Consider the following 21,826-nt stretch of genomic DNA (forward strand, 5'->3'; position numbering starts at 1 on the left):
CTGTATGTATTAAACTTCAGTTACAGTCCAGACGTTGCTGTGTGTGTCTGCACAGCAAAATGGAAATATCTGATGCAATGTGGACAAGTACATAAGAATTTAATTGCAGGGGTTACCTGAGAAATGAACTGATATCCTTGTAAAGTGTGTAATATTTGTGACTTCAAACACAAACAAATCAGAACAATTGTAGCAGGTGTCAGGCAGCCATCTGGGCACTCGCACTATGTGTAACATAACGCAGGCAGCCATGTTGCAGGGCATGCTTTATCTCCATCTCTGCTGCCCCTCCTTCTCTTCCCCCCAAAGCTGGAAGCAAACCATGCACAGGAGGAGTGGGAGGACCTACACTCACATCACCAACAACACCCGGCAAGTTTGTACCTTGCCACTGCTTGCTCCTGTGCGTTGTAGTGAACCTCCCTGCCACACCAGTGATTGATGGTCCACGTCCCCCTGTCTCTCCTCCTCCACTCCGCCCCCTGGATTGGAGTGAGAGCCGCTGAGCAGGGAGGGTGGGAGAGATCACAGGATCGGACCCTGGATGTATCAGCCTCTGATTTCTGGAGGAGGAGGAAAGAGATCAAAGTGCAAGAGCCAGGACTTCATGACCAACATGGAGTGATTGCTGTCCCGATCATCCTCTTCTGATGGCCCCCGAATCCCTCCGAGAGTGAGGGAGACAGACACTCTTCTCCTCTTCATCACTCGGGTCTAATTCCTCTCAGGAAGAAGTAACTTATGCGAGGATCTTGGAGTAGATCCAGGTAAGAGGAGAGCGCCCCCGACCCGCACTGATTCCTGTATACCTTTCCTTAATATGTGGAAACGAATGACGTGTATGTATGTATGTATGTATGTTTATAGCATGTTATCTGTGTGTGATCAGCTGGTGTGTTACTGTCTTTCCTCTGGTATTGTTCCTTTATTTTGCTGGGCTGGGATCGGGAAATCCCGAGACTAGGCCATACATCCCACCCCTTCCCAGCTCTTCCTTCCTGATCCAGCCCTCAGGAAAGCAGCCTCCCCAGGCCATACAGTGTGGCCGATGACTCATGGAGGTGTCATGGGCATGGTAAGGACATTGTAGCCGGTAGGTTTGGGAGGCAACTTCAGGGCAACTTTTGTATCCTTTTTTTGTTGTTGTAAGTTTGTGTATATATGTGATGACATGTTTCTTTGCTTTTCCTTTGACAGAGGCCTGTCACAATACAGTGATTTTACAGGCCATGCTTTACCCATCTGTTACAGCTCATTGATGTCCCATCAGCCATTTCTGTGTTACTATTGTATCTTTTAATTGTATTATCACTTTTTTTTTTTCTAAGTTCAAATAGATTGTGGGGCAAAGTAGCGAAAAGCTGTGTTATAAACTAGTTTGAGGAGAAGGAGCTGCTCTTGAGAGTGTGCAATCTGTATTTTGTGAAGCAAAGTAAGATACTGTGATGTGTTTGTATACAGTCTGTGATTAGACCTGTGACATGCTACCACTTTAGCCTATTTAGGCCCCATGTAACGTTGAATGGTGACCTGGGGTTTTTCTTATGTGCCTTAAGAGGTTAATAGTGTTGTGTGCTGGAAGAGGAAATAAATCCTGTAATCCTGCTTTTGACCCTCTTCCACATGAATAGTCATAGAGAAGGAGGAGGAAAGGAATTCATTCACAAGCTCCCCTACCCTCCCTCTCTCATCCTTTCATACAAATGGACTGCTGTCCTGTCTGATGATAGCTTACAACAACTGTTTGGAAAAACTCAGTGGTCTCTTTATTCTCAGGATTTTATTGAATGATTAAAGAGGACAGCATGAAAATGTTTGTGTATAATATATATATTTATTATATATAATATGGTAGTCAGGTATTTATAAATATCCTAATTAGTTTTTGTATTAACTAAGGTTTGATTTTTTTTTTCTGTGCCAAGGAGGTGTAGTTTATAAGCAAAATGACTTTGCTGTTTATAAAACTGGATATGCTGTTATGTTTCTATCCAGTGCCACATGTAATGTTTTATTTGTATGTATGAGTCATTGATGTGACCATGTTTAACTGCTTTACAGGCTCATACTTCCTTTCATTTCAGTCAAGGTCCTTTAGTTCTCAAATTTCACATATTGGTTATATTATGTTCTAAACCTTCAGAACAGAGGCTTTGAAGGTGAATCCTACTACCTGGAGAAATATCTCATTCTTGGTAATAAATCTCTAACCTGATCCTGAAACACAAAGTTCCCTGTATTGAATTGCAGCATTAGATAATAAACACCTGACAGGTAAAAGATGAGCTGAATCTGCCTTTAGTTTTTCAGTGTTCTCAGGTATTGGATAGCTCCTTGCAGTATGCTTCAATTCTCTTTATAATTACTATCTTTGCCAATAGCTTGTCAGACAGGAAGTCAGTTGTGCTTAGGAAAAAAATGTATATTTGTGAAAGTTATTTGTTGCCCGTTACACATGGCACCTAGTTCTTTATACTCACTGGGGAATATTCAATAAGCTGCGGAGTGTCTTTGTCGCGAAGGCGCTCTGGGGCGATGATGAGCTATCGTAGTACCTGAAAAGGAGCGTAGCCGCGATGTTTGGAGGAACATCACAGCTAATTGAATATACCCTAGTAGTTCTAGTATATTATTTGAGTAAATCAAAATACTAGTCGGTTTATTCAAGTGGTCTATGGATCAAGCTGCTTTATTTTTATGACTTTACTGCCAATTTGGCCGCCTGTATTTATCAAGCATAAGTAGATCTTAACTGTGAGGCGATCCTTCAGCAATTAGTATATGTGATGTATTTTAATGATAATCAGTATAAAAAATATTGAAAACTCAAAAAGTAATTATATATGTATATATAATATATGGTAATGTACATCAATGTTACACTCACATCCCCCTTTGTTACAAAGTAAAGTTTACTAGAGTATTACCTCCCAGCTACATTGCAGACAACTGAAACCACCTCCCACATATTCAGACAGTGTCCTATTGTGTTCTGATGCAGGTCAAATTGTTGATAGTGCATTTTGTTAAGGTAAATGACTATCTAGGTTTCTAAATAAATAGATATAGGGGATTGATCACATTGGTGTTTGTCTTCTGTGTGTGAACTGCTGCCTTATGCGTGGAGCTCACACAAGTTAAACTCTGAACAAAACTTTAGTGTTCATAGCTCTATGCACTATGCCAGGGGCGCACAGAGGATTTTTCAGGGGGGGTTTCCTCCACCCCCTGAAAAATAAGAACCCTAGAGAGGTGCCGCGCATGCGCCTGCGCAGCTCATTTTCGGCTGCACTGTACTATACAGCAGCCGCGGCGCTGTCAAAGAAGCATATTGTATACAGCACTGCCGCGGACGCTTCTTAGACAGCGCCACGGCTGCTGTATAGTACAGTGCAGCCGAAACGGAGCTGCGTGGAGGGGGGGGGGGGTTCTGGAGACCCAGACACCCCCCCTGCGTGCGCCACTGTATGCCTTGTATGTACAGATGAGTGTATAGAGAAATGAACTATAATGCTTACAAAGAGAGAGATGCTGCATGAACCACCTTACTCCATTTTCTGTTTTCCAAACGCGTTGCATAAAGATCAATGATCTATGTGCACAAGTTGTGTGAAGTTTCTATTCTGTCTGATCTGTGTGAGCAGGCCCTAATAACACCCGGTTTGATTTTGCAAATATAACACTCTAACTGAATTTGGCTGAATACCCTCTTCTGTCTTCTGGGAGTAGGTATTTTATGCAGCCATGCATAGATGCCCACCCATGCTGCAAACTCAAATTGTTTCCTACTATGATATATTGCGGAATCTAGCCAGGGAAAGACAGTGATTTAGTGGTTACAGACCATCTTTTACTTCTTATTTTTTTGCTAAATTCATAGAGCACAAGGGACATATTTATTAAGAGCCTAAAAAAGCAATGTAGAAACAAAACTGGTGTCAAATAGAGGTTCTACTTGCTCTTGAAGTCCTATTTGTATAAATAAAACTATTTATAGACAAACTATGAATAAGTATTTAACATACTAATTTTATAGTCGCTGTAGAGATAGTAGTTACTCCCTTCTGGCATTTTTCCTCACTTTGTCTTCTTATATCAAATATATATATATATATATATATATATCTCCAAATATCAGTAACCCTGTACATTGAGGGGATCGTGATACAAGTAACATACAATAATATGAAATGGAAAGTAAAGATGAACCTGGCCAAGCAAGCTTACAGTCTAAGACATGGGGGAAACACTTAATATTTTAGGTAGCATATAGCAATTAGCTGTTTGTGATACATGTTCATGGATGTAGCCACTGTGCTGATTCTTGGCTCCAGCAGTTGATAACCGCAGTATACCTCCCAACATTTGGAATCCTTTAAACAGGGTAAAATAAGCCCCGCCACTGATCTACCCAAGCCCCACCCACAAATGGACATATTTGGGTAAAACACCACCCTCTTTCCTTTTGAGCCCCACAACTTTTTTGACCGGATAATCAGGATGTGCCGCCAAAATCGGGACAGTTGGTAGGTGTGCCGCAGGCACTGTGGTAGTTCTTAGCTCTGGGCCCTTTCTCATGGATTTATTTGTGAATTCTCAATACTGGTCAACAAAAAATACTGTGTCCTGTCAAGTAAAAAGCTCTACAGCTCTAAATATTTTACAAATAAAAACCAGACAATAGCATATTACAAAAGTATTCACCCCCTTTGTTTAGAGGCACATTTAGCTGGCATTAGAGCTATATGTCTACTTGGGGAGTCTCTACCAACTTTGCACATCTGGTCACTACAGTTTTCTTCCATATTGCTCAAGCTCCATCTGGTTTATGGGCTCCATTGGTGAACAGTAGTTTTTAAAATCTTGCAGATTCTTGATGGAATTGAGGTCTAGGTTATTACTGGAATATTTAGGACATTAGTTTGCTGTTGTAGTTGAACTACTAAAATGTGAGTTTTGTTATATGGTTTGGGTCATTGTCCAGCTAGAATATAAATCTGTTCCCAAGTTCCTAGGTCTCTTGCAGATAGAAGCAAGTTTCTATATATAGGTTTATCTATATCTTGCTCCACCATTTTGACAAGTTTTGCAGTCCGTGGAGAGGGAAGCATCCCATTTTGCTTCCACTACAGTGCTTCACTTTAGGAGTAGTGCTCTTGAGAGGATAAGCAGTATTGGGCTAAAGTTGCGTTGATTCTTGGTTCCATGAAACTGTTGTTTGTTTTCCTAACTCTGTATGAGTCTCCCGCAAGCTTTTAGGCATACTCTAGGTTTGATTTCATGTGAATTTTCTTCAATGATGTTTTCCCTTTTGACAGTCTCCCATAAAGCGCAGTTTTGGGAAATGCCAGGGCTATTGTCATTAAGACTGTAACTCTGTCAGATTTGCCATTGGCCTCATGGTTTTCTTCCTAGCTAGAGCATAGTTTGCACAAATGCTCTGTTTGGGGGCTAGCTTGTTCTAATCAAGTGCAACATTGTGCCACAGTCTCTCATTTTCTTTTATTTATTTGATAGTGTATATTTTAAATCTCTTTACACACTTCCTGATTGGTGCTTTTCAATTTTCTTTGTTTAGGATTGAATGTTTTTTGATCTTCACGATTAAGCTGTTGTATGGAATGACATTGAACATCTGTAGGACCTTAGACAGGTGCATTTATTTTGAAATACTTTAATTGTATCGTGTGAATTCCAGTCAACACAGAATCTTCAAATATCACCTTCACCAGAGTTTTTTAGAGGGTGAACACAATCATCATCGCCATTTATTTATATAGCGCCACTGATTCCGCAGCGCTGTACAGAGAACTCATTCACATCAATCCCTGCCCCATTGGAGCTTACAGTCTAAATTACCTAACATACACACACAGACAGAGAGAGACAGACTAGGGTCAATTTTGATAGCAGCCAATTAACCTACTAGTATGTTTTTGGGGTGTGGGAGGAAACCGGAGCACCCGGAGGAAAGCCACACAAACACGGGAAGAACAAACAAACTCCACGCAGATTAGGCCATGGACGGAAATTGAACTCATAACCCCAGGAATGTGAGGCAGAAGTGCTAACCACTTAGCAACCGATGATGTCAAAAAATAAAATGTGCAAAAATGCTAAAGTTGATGAATACTTTTTATAGCCACTGTGTTCTTTAAAGTATATTCTGACATGGAAGAACAGAGCAAAGCATAGTTGTTGCTTCCAGATTAGTTTGATTATTGTGTAGATAATAACTGCCACTTCCCAGACACACTAATGCCCTCACAGCTACACATCTTTTCAGTTTTTATTGCTAAACACTTTAATACTTAAATGCATATAGATAAACAAATCCAAAAAGAGGGTACTTCCACAGTGTAAAATTATCTAAAAAATGTTATTAGCACATATATAAAAATGCACACTAACCAGAAACTGGCAATAAACCGATGTACCTCAACCTTTAAGGTTGTGTAATTCAGTAGTCCTTTTTATCTCGCTGATGAAGGAATAATGTTGGACACTCGCTCCAAGCCATGCCCCAACACATTTATCAATTATCTTCATCAACAGGGGAGACTTATGCATTTTATCATTAAAAAAATCACAATGTCAGCCATTGACATATTGTATGTCCTGTTTTTCTACATAGTTAGAAGAAGGTGCTTAAGATTTATACAAAAGGGTGTGGAGAGCTCAAAGGACAGTTGCTTTCTATTTGTGACAAAATATCATCATTTTTACATGTATTTACATGCATGAAGACTATAAAAATGCCTTTATGGAAGAGCAACCAGTACTTTCTCTATTGAGGACTTTTTTAAACTTATTGGTCTGGTGTCGGCTTTGAAAGTAAAACAAAGGCCTAGGAGAGACCTTTTTGTCTTTGGATCAGAGTAGGCTAAACACATCATGGTTAGATTTAACAACAGGGTAGAAACCCCTAATATAGAGTACACACGTGCAATAGGATGCAACTTGAGTACCCACTGGGTAAATAGTATGTCTATAGATATTACATAGGTGGCATGACATTTGCTCATGTAAGTGTCCTTAAATCGCATTATAATGTCAATCATGTTAAATGTAATGTTTGCCTTAAATAATAATTGTTAAAATTTAACGAAACTGGTGTGTGTGTGTGTGTGTGTGTGTATATGTGTATATATATATATATATATATATATGTATATATATATATATATATATATATATATATATATGTGTGTGTGTGTGTGTGTGTGTGTGTGTGTGTATGAAAATCTCACACACATGTGGGTGTGCTTTTCGTTGCAGTGTGCTTCTCGTTTGACAATGATTTCTGGTTACACCTTGTTTATATTGTAACTTTGTGCTTTTGTTTCCGCCCAGGCTCTGTTTATTCTTTGCTTGGACGCCCAGTTTTTTCCTTCTTTGTTTGAATAGTGTTTTTTTCCATTTGGCTCAGATCAGCATTGAACAGTTTTCCTCTAACTTTGTTTTGTTGTTAACACAAAATATTTTTAATGCGTGTGTGAAAGATAAATAAAATATAAGAATAGCTATACAGACAGTGGCTCTAAAAAATATTCAACCCCTTTGGCATTTTTCGCCCTTTTATTTTTTCATCTTGCGGATTGTAGTTTGTGAGTACATCTGTGTGGGGTTTGAATGTCCGCATGGGTTTCCTCCGGGTGCTCCAGTTTCCGCCCACATTGCACAAACATAGAGAGAGGCTAACTAGCTGCTGACAAAAATTACATTTTCTCTGTACAGAGCTGCGCAATATATAAATAATTAATAATAAATACATTAACAAACACAAGCTTCATCTTGAAGGTCAAAGAATATTCAATGCAATAACAAGGAAAGATCATTAAAATTAAAATGCACCAATCGGAGGAAGGCTGTAAGAAGATTTCTTAAGACTTTTTTTAATGTTCCCCGTAGCCCAGTCCAAACGAAATTGGTAGAATAAGGTACAACTGTGAAGTGGAATTGGCTGTCCTTCAAAACTGCATCTGTTCAACAAGGGCAACTCTGACAGATTTAGTCTTCCATGACCGATGTGGGAGAAACTGAACATAGAACAGTAATAAACTGGGCAATCCACAGATCTGTGATTTAATGTAGGGTCGCAAGAAGAAAACCATTGTGAAGAAAAGGGTCATGAAATCCTTGAACATGCCAGATAGCTTGTGGGAGACCTAAATACCAAGTGGAGTAAAACTGAAGATCTGATGAGACCAAGATTGAGTTTTGTGGCCTCAATACTAGGCACTATGTTACGCACAAGCTTAACACTGTGTATCATCCCAAGAACACTATCCCTAAATCCCTGTAAAGCATTGTAGAATGAGCATAATGGTATGGGATGGTCTTCTTCGGGCACTGGCACACTTATCAAAGTGGATAGAGCAAAATTGTTTTTCATTTAATCTAGTGGAACTTGAGTAATAAATAAGGCTGGGTTTAAGCTGCAGTGTTCAGATATCACTCAAATAATATACTCTGTGCTGCACTAAAGGTGTCTCTACTAAGTACCCAATTCCAGAATAAATCCATTTTGATTCCAAATGTGTGAATACATTTTATAGACATTATAGACCGAATTCATGGCCTATTATAGGCCCAATATAATAAAAAAAACTGACCTGTCAGAAATTACACACACCGAGGGGTAAATGTATCAAGCTGAGCATTTTCCGGCAGGTTTGAAAAGTGGAGATCCCAGAGTCAAGTCCTGTTTTTTTCTTCTAAGTGCACTTGGTTCCTGCCATATCATTTCCACCCTGGTATAAATGCCGACTGATAGTAATGACTGAAACGGCTCAGGCTTTGATTTAAAAAGTATACATATTCGTTCCATTATCTATCACAGAACATCTGTATGCAAGTAAGAGAACTATTAAACATATTGTATGTACGGTACACATTGAAAGCATTTTTTCTATAATGTAAAAAAAAAAAAAAATAATATTTATATAAATTATTTTATTTCATAATAAAAATTTAATTTTCATGTGTTCTGATGTGACCTTCTATTGTCATGCACTTGTGCGCATACTGCAGTCTGTTCTGTATGTCTACAAACTGCAAGTGTACTTGCACCCAAGTTCAAATGGAAACATATCTTAACATATGTTTGCATTTGAATACGGTCGGAACTGCGCACAGCTCTTTTTTTTCAAACTCCGCTTACGTAAAAGCTTTGGGCTACCGTTGTCACATCGGTTAGTCTCTTGATCTGTGGGCATCTCACCAGAATTGTTTTGATCAGACCGTAAACTTAGGTTACACTTTGTAGAATGTTCATTGCACTTCCATATTTTTTTATTTTTTTGGGCTAGGCATCAACATCATCATCATCTATTTATATGGCGCCACAAATTGCGCAGCGCTATACAGAGAACTCATTCACATCAGTTCCTGCCCCACTGGAGCTTACAATATAAATTCCCTAACATATGCACACACAGACTGAGAGAGACTAAGGGCAATTTAATAGCAGCCAATTAACCTATTAGTATGTTTTTGGAGTGTGGGAGGAAACCCACGCAAACACGGGGAGAACATACAAACTCCACACAGATAAGGCCATGGTCGGGAATTGAACTCATGACCCCAGTGCTGTAAGGCAGAAGTGCTAACCACTAAGCCACTGTGCTGCACATAGGCATGAGCTACAGCACTTTTAAGGGACACTTACTTCAAATAACTTGTGTTTAAATGGCATAGTCTCAGTTTGACTTTTCTTTTTGTTTTTTTTTATATTTTTTGTTTTATGTTTGTTTTTGTTTTGTTTTAGTATTGTCCGAGCTGGGGGCATACTTTCGATGGGATAGAGTGGTGCGCCACCAAATTGGCTTTAAGGATAAATAAAATGAGAACAAGATTTGTGTTTCTGTCTTAAAAGATGCTGCATTGTAACGTGTAACAGAGAATGAATGGCCTAACTAATAATTTGGCTTAGATTTGAGTTTATACAGCCTCTGATATATGGCAGTTGTAGCTGGAAGACTATAAGTTCCCTTTTTTCTTCTTTATCTGTAAGGGAGTCTAGCACCAGGAGCTGTTATTATTTATAAATAACTTTTTTTTTTTATTATTATTATTTTTTTTGCATGAGTAAAATAATATTTTCTGTATCCTTTTAAAATAATCAACAATTGCAATGTAGAATTATGACATGTTAGATGATGCATACCCTTTTCAATCACCCAACACTTCCTTTAAAAAAGAAGGTAATGCATTGCATATCTCCATAATATTGTTGTTGCTACTTCTAAGTGATGTGGAATTAAGAATTAATGTATTAATTCCCATGTCTTGTGTTCCTAAACATATTTGTATTCTGGTTTCCAGAGGAGTGTGGAGCCTATTGGCCATGGCAGGGATATGATTATATTATTGTTTCTATTTCATTTGATTGAGTGCACTTATCTATTCGAGTTGCCCTTTGCTTCAATATACTTTCCGAGTCCTTCATTACTAAACAGAAGAAACATAATGCATACATGCAGAGGAATGCTGAGGTCTTGGGGAATGCTCTGCTGTTCCATTATCAGAACTTCCTTCCCTTTCCAAGCTTTCTGTTTGCTTGAAGAAGAAAGACAAGAAGTCAAAGAATGATGACTCTTGCTAAAGCATAAAACATGAAAAAACATAGTTTGGGTTCCACTGTCCTAAGATTTCTCAGTTCGAGGCACCCTTAGGGTCTCCATTATTTATTTTTTTCAAGACACCCCTAAGCCAAAATAATTGTCAGGTAGTCCCCTGCATTGCTTACCACTGGCCCTTGCCGCAACACCCCTGGGAGCCACGCCACACAGTTTGGGGATCTAAGGTGTGTAAATTTGGTCATTTATTAAAGATTCTTCACCCTAAAAATGAATATCCGTATGTGGTAAACTTTTTGTGTCTTGCATGTTGAGCACATCTTAAACTGTAATAAAAATAGGCATCTTTGAATACCATGATTAGGTACTTTTAGGGAACGGATGAGCAACAGATGGCTTCCAGGAACCTCAGAAGTGTAACCTGCAGTCCCCCTGACAAGAGGTCACCCGCCCCCTCCTTCCCAAAGGTTACAGTACAAGTATGGATTGTTCACATTAATACAATGAGCAGCATTCACCTGTGCAGCTTTGAATCCCAGTCATATCACAGGAATAATACTGTGTTCCAGTTGGGTTGGTGTAAGAGGGTGGCAATTTGTGTGAGCCTTATTGGCATCATTATCTTTGTTTAATTAGCATGGCGTTCCATGCTATAACTCAGAGCCAGCACATGGCTGTACACAATTTGCCCCTGTTATGATTATGACTTAACATGAGTGAGCATTTCTGTTGTGGAAATGGTCAAATAAGGACAACACCCCCTAACATTGTCATTCCACATCCCAACCTGTTTATAACCTAGGTATATGCATTTGGAATAGGGCACCAGATATGTCAATGGCGAGGGGATGTGTTGTATCCTGCATCTTTTTTTCTTTTTTTTTTCTTATTCTTTTTTCTTCTTCTGTGACGATTGGAAACGGAAAGAAAGTGGAACATGACCTAAAATAAATAGCATTTGTTTAAAACCTTGTGATGTGTAATCTGCAGATGGAAACGTACTTTGAAATCATGACTTTCTGATTTCAGTTATGTAGTCATAACTCCTTATACATCCTTAATGGATTCTGAACTGTGTCTTATTAGCAGTTATTGCATGAAAATACTTTCAGATCGGCTATGTTTACTTGGAAAATCATTTGTCAGTTTTGCCTCCCTCTCACATGGTTGTATATATCTCACAAATATCACTGAAATCCAAAGACTTGAGTTAAGTACATTAACTGTAATATTTGCTGCTACCATCCCAAGAAGATTGCCAAAATAATTGGAAAATATCCAAGAACTTACCATGGTCATGACAATATTCTTGTGTTCTTCTCCTTTGCTGATGAAAGAAAAAAAAGTTTGACATACATGCTGAAGGAGTGAGCGGTTTCTAGGCCTTATTGCTAGGCAGCACTGTGTAACTATTGTATATAACTTGTAGATGAGTAATAGTTTTAGTAAGTAAAGACTAGATGATGATTTCGGAAGATTGCAGACTTCATTTCCAGGAGCAATAATATATTAATCATACATACATTATATGTATAATAAAGTGGTCTTTATGATGTTGTAATAGTGCATCCATTAGATTTAACATATTTTTTTCAACCTACTAATTGTGAGTATAGAACAAATGCCTTTGCTAATTATAGGGTGAACTATCTTTAACCTTTAATTTCACTTATGTAAATGTGATGCTCTGAACAATTGTGCCATGTGCACTTGAACTGTGAAAACTCCTTTGCCTATGTTTGCATTCTAGTAAAGATCAAATGCAAATATGTTACTAATTTTAAAAATATTCTAAACATATGCGTTCTGCAGAGAAAAAAACAAGCCCGCGCTCCGTATAGCCCATATTATATATGTTACCAGCTGTTTGGCAATAAGCCCGCACTCCGTATTTCCCTTATTGTAAATGGTACCAGCTGCGTGGCAATATAAACGTCCATATATGTATACAAAACAAAAAGACAGTTGTCAGCGCTTATCCTTTACACTGCATATCTTTGTGTATCTAAGTAGCAAATTGAAAACATGAGCTATTCATTCATATTTTATCAAAACATTTAAGCCTGCATCCCAGCATCAAGGGCACCTCATTATATGCACGTCCTACACTGACCTATATGCTTTAAACACCCTTATTATGCAGTTAAAATCAGATGCATTCACCTCCCAGGTATAGGGGTTTACATCTAGCAAGGGCTGGCTTGAGAGCCACACCCAAATGTGCCTTAAATAGGCGTTCTGCAGCCCCAGCATAATTGGTGGTGGTGTTTTTACAGGGATTGTGTTGAGATTGATCATGTACACCTCTTTCATGTACATATGCAATAGGAAATGATGCTGAGTGCGGGGCACAATTGTGCAGTTCCGGCAGTGTAGTGATAGAGCTTGAACAACAGATCTTAAAAAGTTTGTTTTTTTCCTGTTTCCTGGTCGGTCAGTGACGCACACACCAGGATGGGGCCTGTGAACTAGGTTTACTATTCCAAACGATCATATCCAATCTATTGTACATGCTCTCCTGTAACTTGTATTGCATACTGTGGCTGGATCACTTATAAGTAACTTATTGAATAAATTTATTTCAAGTAGTGGTGCAGTGTGCTGATGTATATTGCAAATGTACTGATTTTTGAATTGGAAATGTATTGATTTCTGATGCAGTATACACGTTAGAGGAAATTTGTTTTGTAAGAAAGTTAATCCCTTGATGATTAAGTCTTTTCATGTGAGTGACCAACACATATATTTGGCTTGAATGCACAGGAGGGGGGGGTCATTGGCCTTTCATCTTGTGTCTTAGAGCAATAAGAAACCTATTTGAATTATGAAATGGCAAGTGATTTAGGAAATCACAGATTGATGTGATGTTTAAGTTTATATTACGTTAAATCCAAGTTCAGGGAATATAGTACATCCTCATCAGATGTAAAATCTCACCTTGTGGTGCCACCTAGAATCGGGGTGCTGGGTTACCCCCTGCCAACACGTGTGTCAGAAACATTATAGAAGAGCTGTATTTTATATTTCAACTGTGGGATACCATCTGTATTTCTGTATGATCGCTAGTACCTGTAACTAGTGTATAAAGGTTATTGTCAGGGCCGTTCATTAATAAACTTCACTGCTTGAAGATTCTGCCTGACGCTTATTGCCTGCTGTATCTTGTGACCAACAGATAAGCGCTTACCCTCTCTCCGGTCTCCAGCTGTACAGTGTTGATCCCAACGTCTGTGTCAACGTTTTGCCTGCTACCCAACAGTCCTGATCCATAGTGAGCGGTCAGGATGTACCAGCCAATCCGGTTATACATCCATTGGCGGTATCTTCTCTGTATTCAACGTGCAAAGCTGAGCTAGGTGGTATCGGAGGGCAATGAAAATCAAAAATGACCTATATCAAGTGTAACACCATGTCACTGTGTGTGTGTGTGGTCCTGGGTTACATGGGTGGGTAATACAATAGCTCTTGGGTATGGGTATAAGTGACCAGACGGTCCCCACACGTGCAAGTTTTACAGTAACATCTGTTCAGTGTGTTGTAACGTGGTGGTACAGTGCAATAGTTGTTGGAGTAAGTTGGACGCCAATTGCAAAATAAAAACTCTTTATTTGCACACCACGTCCATTCCTCTACTCCAGCTCAAAACTTGTGTTTTAAACCATAAAGCAAGTATGTACATCTCTGGTCTCTCCAGCACAATTCTTGGGTCGCCAATACCAATATGATTTCAAAATATGCATCTCCCATCTCAAAATGATGTATCTTTACCAATGTAACATTTCTTACATACTCCTCCTGCACAGCACATCTTATCATGTATTTTTTTCTTCCATTTTCTTTAATGTATTTTCACTTTACCATGTGTCTCTGTTCTGTTTACTTCTGTTTCATACTCCTTTCTTTTCTGCTGTTTTCTCATATTCCCCCCTTCACTTCCACTCTTACTTCTTTTTACACCATGCTGATTCTCTGTCTTTCTTGCCCGCTCTTACAGTCTTCATATGTTTTTCTTACTTTCCTGTCTATTCCTTGCTTTTTCTCCCCTCTTTCAGTGTTCCTTAACTCATCATGTCAGCGGCTCCTCTGTCTGACAGCCAAGCTCCAACTGTGTCATCAGATGGTGTCTCCATCACAAAACTGCTAATCTGGCGGGTCTCGAGCTCTGCCTCTGGATTGGCTGGTACTGTAGGAGCTGCGGGAGGCTTGCTCCAGTTACATGCAGGCAGGCTCAACACAAACTGTTAGCAGTGGTTTCTAGATACAGTGGGCCTCCATTAGACTTGAGAGCAAGGCAAAATAAAGGAGCAAATTTGCACCTTAGGAAAACCATGTTGCACTGCAGGGTGATAATAAAGCTGTCCAGTACATGTGGGCTACATGCAAAAATAGCCAGTATTTTCCCTGCATGCAAACAATTCGATGTGTATAAAATTATTATACACACACACACACACACACACACACACACACACACACACACACACACACACACACACACACACACACACACACACACACACACACGATCAGCCACAACTGTTAAGGCATTGACAAGTAAAGTGAATAACATTGATTATCTTGTTACAATGACAACTGTCAAGGGGTGGGATATATATTAGGCAGCAAGTGAACAGTCAGTTCTTGAAGTTGATGTGTTAGAAGCAGGAAAAACGGGCAACTGAGTGAGCGTCTCCAAAATGGCATGTCTTTTGGGATGTTCCTGGTATCCAGTGGTTAATACCAAAAGTGGTCAAAGGAGGGACAATCGGTGAACTGGTGACAGGCTCATAGGTGCCAGAGGCTCATTGATGTGCATGGGGAGCAAAGGCTTGCCCGTCTGGTCCAGTCCCACAGAAGATCTACTGTAGCACAAATTGCTGAAAAAAAATAATGCTGTTTATGATAGAAAGGTGTCCGAATCGGTGGTAGTCAGATTAACGGTACGGACTACCCCGACAGAGAAGATGATGACTGGAGGACACCGAAAGACTAGTACAGCGACCTGAAATAAAACCTACTTACCAGGATGCAGATGTCTTCATTGGACAACTCGTTGTGTTGGCGACTGTGCAAGATGACGTCATCACAGGGTGTACTTGGTCTGCAACAGCTTTTGTGAATTTAGGGGTTATGGTTAACCCTAATCCTAACACCTAAAGAAATACTTATATTACATCAATGACATCCATCGCCAATTTAAGACAAGTCGCGGTTTGTGATGACGTCATCTTGGTCAGTCGCCAACACAACGAATTGTCCCATGAAGACATCTGCATTCTGGTAAGTAGGTTTTTTTTCAGGTTGCTGTACTAGGCATTCGGTGCCCTCCTGTTGTCTTCTTGTCTGTCGGGGTAGTCAGTACCGTTAATAGGTACTACACCCGTTGGAATACACAGTGCATCGGAGCTTGCTATACATGGGACTGCATAGCCGCAGACGAGTCAGTGCCCATGCTGACCCATGTCCACCACTGAAAGCCCCTACAGTGGGCACGAGCACCAGATCTGTACCATGGAGCAATGGAAGGTGGTGGCCTGGTCTGATGAATCACGTTTTCTTTTACATAATGTGGACATGCGTGTGCGTCGTTTACCTGGGGAAGAGAGTGCACCAGAATGCATTATGGGAAGAAGGCAAGTATGCCGAAACAGTATGATACTCTGGGCAATGTTCTGCTGGGAAACCTTGGGTCCTGGTATTCATGTGGATGTTACTTTGACACGTACCACCTAACTGAACATTGTTGCAGATCAGGTATACCTTTTCGTGTCTACGTTATTCCCTAATGGCAGTGGCCTCGTTCAGCAGCCTTGCCACACTGCAAAATTTGTTCAGGAATGGTTTGAGGAACGCGACAAAGAGTACAAGGTGTTATCTTGACTTCCAAATTCCCCAGATCTCAATCCGATCAAGCATCTGTGGGATGTGCTGAAAAAACAAGTCTGAGCCATGGAGGCCTCACATCCGAACTTGCAGGACTTGGTTGTAGATCCTTTAACATCTTGGTGCCAGATACCACATGATGCTTTCAGAGGTTTAGTGGAGTCTATGCCTCAGCGGGTCAGAGCTGTTTTGCCAGCACGAGAGGGTCCTACACAATATTGGGCAGGTGGTTTGAATGTTGAATATTAAATCCTACTAGCACCTAACTTTTGGGAGGCGTTACTATCTTTTCTCCTTAGAAGCTTCTGCTATCTTTTTGATTTAACTGACCTTGCACTTGAATTCCACATTATATTTGAAAAAGTATTAGAGATACACACACCCCTTAGTTATGAACATTGAATCCAGCTATATGCATGAAAATGAATAAAACTACGTAAATGATTAAAAAAAAATAATGCTTGCTTAAGCTAGCTAATCACCATTTATAAATGTGTGTTCAAACCTGAAAGTTTCTGCGTTTGGGCCAGTCATGTGGCTCAGACTGGCCTCCATTTGTGCTGTCAAGTGATGGCCATCAGATACAAGGTGAAACGTATTCGTTGTCCAAACTGACATCTGATGACTCCCCACTAGATGTCCATCAGGGATCGCTGCTAGTTGGCCATCATACAAATTGCTATTTTGAGCTCTATATAAGTGTGGAATCTCCCAACTATTTTGAAAACCACAAGAAATAATTTCACAATTTTGATGAGGCCATTTTGTGAACGGAAAGATTTTGCTCTAATTACACTGACAGTAATTTTAACAAAATTATGTCTTCTTTACATGATGTGATCTAATGTGCGTGCTCTGAGATATATTTTAAGGTTTTTGGGTTTTTTTCTTAGTTGATTGCGTTCTTTGAAAGCATGGTTTTGTATCGTTAATGGCAGAAATCTGTGAAATGGTTGTTTCTTCTCGCACTTCTGTCAGCTTGTCAATCTAATCTTGTTTCCAATCAAGCAAAACAGCTAAAAACCTGGTTACCATAACAACCTTTACGACTTGATTTGCTGTGCAAAGAAGTTTTGCTTGATATCTTCATGTACAGTAAACTTTATTATTGACTTTTTACAATGCCCTTTTCAAGTGCCAAATGATTGTTTCATTCTCTTTTTTGCAATTTCAGTTCATGGCTCAGTTCATTCTAGCATTGAGCTACTTACTGTTATCTTAAAATTGAACAGATGCAATTCCTATTTCAGTAAAAAAAAATGTGTAATGTTCAGGCAAACAATTTTTTTCAGCTAATTAGTGTCTCTCCAAAGTCCCAGGATCTTCTTGGTGTGGTTATTTTTCCTATGGCTCAGGTTGTCTAACGGCCTCGGCTGAAAATTTATACTGTCATGTTGTGGGGGGGGGGGGGGGGCATGAGCTGGAGGACCAGTCGTAAGCTGTGATGCCCATAATTGTGGTTTCTGATTGGTGCTGCCAATTCATCAACACATTATTGATGAATTGTTATTTTCAATAATGTGTCGTCTTTCTAAGATGTTCAGTTTCGTTGACCTGAATGCGCAGCAGATGTGAACTATTGGAAAAATGTAATTGCTGGTCATGCCCCAAAGTTTATTGTGGAACTTTATTTAGTTTAAAAAAAAAAAACATTACGAATTTCACCAAAATATAGTCAAATACTGCATCACCACTGTGGTTATTTATTTTCCGTAGTGAGATGCAATGGTTTCAGTATTTTTGTTCCAAATCAAGTATTATATTTTTTATTTTAGCCATTGCAGAGCCAAACCAAAATAGCATGGTACAACATTTGGCTATTTGTTATGGCACAAGAGGGAGGCACTTTATTTTGTGCCTTGGCACATATAAAATGCACACATGAAAACTTCTTCTTTCATAGTCTCAAGCACCAGGAAAGGGCTTGTGGTGTAGGCTTGGGCTTATAGGCAGACATTCTGAACTATCTTGTAATTCTGACAAGGCTATATAGGCTCTTGGAGCACCTAGGTCAATTTTCAAGGTGCTTTTTTTTTTTATCTCAAAGCCTTATGTTGGGCCTCATTAATTAATAGAAAATATTTAGAAAAAAGACAAATATTACATTGATGGCTCTCAAAACAAATACAATGACAGATTTTATGGCCATTTTTACAAAATAACCTTTTTGTTAAAGTGTTCCTACTTGCAGATAGTTTGCATTTTTAAAGGTACTGCTTTTATTATACTTTTGGTGTTTTTATTTTATTTTTTTGTTTGTTTGAATGAAACGCTTAGGTGCTGCAAGATTTTTCTTGCTGGAAGGAGACCTGTGTCCTTACAACGTCTATGGAATGAGTTGGCCTGTAGCGCGATCATTCATATTCAGTATTGTTATTTTCGACCCTTTAGGGGTATATTTACTAAACTGCGGGTTTAAAAAAGTGAAGATGTTGCCTATAGCAACTAATCAGATTCTAGCTATCATTTATTTAGTGCATTCTACAAAATGACAGCTAGAATCTTATTGGTTGCTATAGGCATCTCCACTTTTCAAGCCCGCAGTTTAGTAAATCTAGCCCCTAATCTGTCTGCTGGCTAACATGATATTTCGTTCACACATAGGTTCCATTACCAAACAAAATCAAAATGTATCCAACTGACCATTGTATGTGTGGCCTCACCCTAAACAATAATATATTAATTGGATAGGTTTTGGAAAATCTGGTTTACTGATACACAGTAGTCCTGTTACTCTATAGTACATATCCCTATGCAAGTGTTGTTTGTTTAATGCATGGTTCAGATATGATCTTTTCGTTTGTGGTGAAATCTGTAAGTTATCGGATTGTTATTGGGCAGGAAAGATCTAACGTACTGGCCATACCTTTTGAAGTTTCAAAAGCATTAAAATAGTAATTTACCTTGGCATTATAAAGAAGGAGCTCTGTAGTATAGTTCACTCCATGACCTTCTAATATCTTACATAAAAGCCGGTCGCTTGTTGACTGAGCGCTGGCATTGTTAACAGAGCTGCGTCAGAATCCTCCTGCGATGGAGATAGCCAAGGTGTATGTGCTGTGCTAATTATATCAAAAGATATAGAAAGATAAGGAAGTGGATTTACTAGAAATTCTATTTAATGTGCAAAAAGCCCCCTGAATTCATAACAGGAAGTTAAGAACAAAATGAGCATGAGCGTAATATCCACCTTTTTTATATGCTTTTAATGCAATAGCCACCCTGCATCTTCAAAGGAAAAGTTCCAGCTTTATCTTGTGTGGTGTTGGGGCACATGTGTTATGGTTACTCCTACCTGTTTTATAGGTGTGACTGTTTAAGCCAACAGCCTTCTAGGTACTTGTGACACATGACTCATGAAATCTGACACTGCCGTTTGGAAACTGAACATATTTAAAAATTTACATTTGTAAATGTAGTTTCCTTTTAATATGCATAAAGTGCTTGATTTACCCAACTCTATCTCTTAAAACAAAAAGTGTTTGGTTTATTTTGTTGTGAGTTTTTGGGTTTTATTGCCAAAAGAACTTAAAACAGTGAGTTTTAAGTTCTTATTACAATAGTTTATCCTGGAGATTACATTTCCAAGCAATGAATGGCAGGACTGCTAAAATGTCCTATAGAGACTTGACCTCTGTCTCTGCTCTTAACAGATGTCGGCTCTTAACAGTGTTTCTTCTACAGTGTTTGTATCACTAAACAATCGATTTGCGTAGAGCTATTCGCCAAAATGTTGCACTACTCTGTTAATCTGCTATCGGTGAACAGTATTGTTGGCTAATAGGATTATATCCTGCCAGAGTTCATTGCAAGAAAATGAAACCCATCCACCTGTAAAACTTGTAGCTGACATAAGAATTTCCTGACAGACGCCTCATTCCGCCTACTCCACTACTTTGGTTGCAGCGACCACAACTTACCTGGGTCTCTAATGGATGCTGCTTCCTCTTTGACAGGTGTAAAACTGGATTTGAACATGGCCAATTGTAGCACAAACAGGCTTATGAATTTGCTGTACTGATGTGTGTAATTAGACGCCATTAAATGCGATATCCATCCACAGCACATTTTTAAATCGGTCGTCATAGAAGAGAACAAAGCATTTTCCAGAAAAAGAATTACATTTGCAAATGATTTTCTTTCCGAAGATCTGCTCTCTGATCCAGGGGTATCTCTCCTCTATACAACCCTATGTCTTCTAGCTCTGCATTTCATGGCAAGCAATATTATGAAAAATGTTCTAACTACATTGCAGTTAGCTGTCCTGTGGGGCTCATTTCCATGGCGCAATTTTGTATTTATTTTTTTTGATAAAGGCCAAACGTGTTCTGGGTGGACATCCCCTGAACTGTTGCTGTGATTTATTCCACTGCATAATGACAAATTTGTGTAATTTCTCCAACATTTTTCACAATCGATATCACAGCTCAGAAGCTATGTAGATCTGTGGCATTATGACTGCTTGAACTGTCGACATACCTACACAATAAGTTTGCATATAGTTGTTTATAGGCTTATACTTTATTTTTCTGTTTTAATACATATTGTAACATTTTTGTCCAGAGATCCTTATTTTCCTGCTTATTTCTATTTATTGGTATGAGTAAGTACTGCTGTTTTGGTTGCACTTCTAATACCCTTTTAACACAGACAGACCCAGGACTAACCCAGGTTGTGTGTCTGTGTGAATGGGGCAAGCCAGGTCCATGACCCAGGTCACGACCTGGGTTATTCCCAGGTGGGAGCCAGATATTCTTCTGTGTGAAAGGTGTTCCCGGGTTATTTGACCCGGGTTCAGTTAAAAGCAGCCGATTTGGAGGTGCTCAACTTAAAAATGCAGGAAAGACACGGGTCCAGTGTGTAAGGCAGCGACCTGGGTTATTCCTGGGTCCATGCCTCTGTGTGAAAGGGATATTAAGGGTCGCAACACGGGTTAAAACAGTGTTCATCTTCCCGTGTCTGACCTGGGATTTTTGGTGTGAAAGGGGTATAAGGTAACTGAATAATCCAGAGCCCCTAGTGGATACATTTGAACAAAACTTCTTACATTTTGAGATCACAAAAATAAAAAAAATAACCCCAGAATGGCACTTAAGGTAAGGAAACACCAAATAAGCAGCTGTGACCAGACTGCACCAGAAATCCAAAATAACAGCACTAGAAATCATCCAAAGGTTTTAACCTATTATGTCCTGACAGAAAAAAAATCAATATATTCAAAATATGTAAATCTAATGAACCTGCATTTTGATAAATAGAACAAATCCCTTTTAATAAATATATGTATATATTAGCTTAAAATAATGTTTTAAGTCACAGGATTAACATTTCAAATATGTGTTTGAGAATCATTTTATTTGCTT

At 39.1% G+C, this 21,826-nt stretch overlaps 1 protein-coding gene across 2 annotated transcripts in view; it reads left to right on the forward strand.

Moving 5' to 3' along the window:
* Positions 1-358: 358 nt before the first annotated feature.
* YES1 (YES proto-oncogene 1, Src family tyrosine kinase) overlaps positions 359-21,826 on the forward strand; it is a 42,282-nt gene continuing 20,814 nt past the window's right edge. Inside the window, exon 1 of one of the 2 annotated variants that reach the window (XM_075213380.1) lies at positions 359-767. The gene's annotated coding sequence lies outside the window, so the exon portion shown is untranslated. Of the gene's footprint in view, positions 768-1,027; positions 1,076-21,826 lie in introns of those variants that run through there. The other variant, XM_075213381.1, reaches the window with a different exon arrangement.

Source organism: Mixophyes fleayi, chromosome 5 (assembly GCF_038048845.1).
Source record: "Mixophyes fleayi isolate aMixFle1 chromosome 5, aMixFle1.hap1, whole genome shotgun sequence".
Lineage (NCBI taxonomy): Eukaryota > Metazoa > Chordata > Amphibia > Anura > Limnodynastidae > Mixophyes > Mixophyes fleayi.